The sequence below is a fragment of the Sceloporus occidentalis genome, unplaced genomic scaffold (assembly GCF_023333645.1).
Source record: "Sceloporus occidentalis isolate IW3139 unplaced genomic scaffold, rSceOcc1.0.p SCAF_8, whole genome shotgun sequence".
In the NCBI taxonomy this organism is placed as follows: domain Eukaryota; kingdom Metazoa; phylum Chordata; class Lepidosauria; order Squamata; family Phrynosomatidae; genus Sceloporus; species Sceloporus occidentalis.
In genome coordinates this window covers 52103206-52104772 of record NW_028316988.1, presented here as the reverse complement: position 1 = coordinate 52104772, position 1567 = coordinate 52103206, and the positions used below count along the sequence as shown (strand labels likewise).

The 1567-nt window shown below is 32.9% G+C and overlaps 1 pseudogene; it reads left to right on the top strand.

Moving 5' to 3' along the window:
- The first annotated feature begins 844 nt into the window (after window positions 1-844).
- On the top strand, window positions 845-982 carry LOC149308920 (U2 spliceosomal RNA; annotated as a pseudogene).
- The last annotated feature ends 585 nt before the right edge of the window (window positions 983-1567 follow it).

The following is a 1567-nucleotide window of genomic DNA, read 5'->3' as shown; positions in this document are numbered from 1 at the left end:
CCTCTCTACCTCCGAGGCCTGGACCAAGGCAGATGGACTGGAGGGAGGGCTTGGCTTCATAATGGATGTACTCTCAAGTAGGATAATACATATACAATACATAGCAATACAGGAAATGGTTCAATAAACAGGCACCAGTACTACTACTACTACTACTACTACTAAAAGGATTGAAAGTAGCAAAATGGATTTAAATTAACATATTTATTAAGGGATAAACTAGAATTTTTTGTTTTTTAGAAAGACTGAAACTTATATATGGAATATTTGGTAACAAAGAAAAGAAGGAGATTTTATGTGCATAGGATTTGAGGAATAAGAATTAAGATAGTTGGCTACAAGGGTTGAATAGATGTATAGTTATTTTGTCTTGTAAACAGATGTAAGCATAATTTGACTGACATTCAGGTGATATTAGAGTGATTACAATTTAGAAATCATTTGATGAAAAGGGTATGCTTGTTTAAGTTGGAGGAAGTCGAAATGAGATACAGAGCGATGTAGTAGATGCAATGTGGAAGTCTTTTAACAGGTTTAATATTCTATTTGTATATATATAGGTTTTATTGTGACTGGTTTTGTTCTGTTCTGTATGTTTTTTGTCATTGTTTATTTTTTATTTATTTTTGAATTGAATAAAGCTTTTTATTACAAAATAATTTTATTACTAAATTTGACTGATATTTAGGTGGTATTAGAGTGATTACAATTCAGAAAATACTTAGTGAAAAGGACATGTTTGTTTTAAAAACATTAAAAATTTAGAAAAAAGAAACTGATGTAATTGGAGACTTATTCTGTGCTAAATTTGCATGTGGTTGATTTGCATAGGAAACAGCATTCTATCGCTTCTCGGCCTTTTGGCTAAGATCAGGTGTAGCATAGGAAACAGCATTTTTTTAACAACCTGAGGGAAAATAATGTTCTTCCCTTTTCTCTCACTAAAAAGCTGTGATGTACACGAATAGCTGTTTAAAAAGTATCCTTAAATGAATTTAAGCCAACATGTCCAGGTAGTAATCAGATTTATGTATTAATTAAATAACAAATGATACTAGGGGACATATTAGTGTCATGGACAGCAGCCAGAGCTAATCATTTCTTGATATCTGTTTCTTTGCTTAGAGGAAGGTCTTTTGTAGGGAATAAAAACCTTCCAGTGCAGCCTCCATTCCTAAGCCAGAATTTGACATATTCAGTGTATGGGGAGGATGACATCTCCTCTGTAACACAGATAGAACAACTTATCAGAATTCACATTAGAACATCTGCCAATATTCGCTTCCCCAGTTCCTTCCCTGACATTGTATGTTGATCTCTGATATTTGCTACACATTCAGTATACAATGCTGCACAACTTACATGGAATTCAAATTTGCCATTATTTGCCAACTGTTAGAGCACATAGATATAGATGTTTGTCACTAGTTTATCAGCAAGTAGATTACTATTTAAAATAATAGCTCATTGTATCATTTGGAGCAAATTCTTTTTGTACGTATTTGACTGAAAGTGTTTGCAGATGTTTGTACAGCAGAATTACATAGTTGACAGAATTGGATGACAC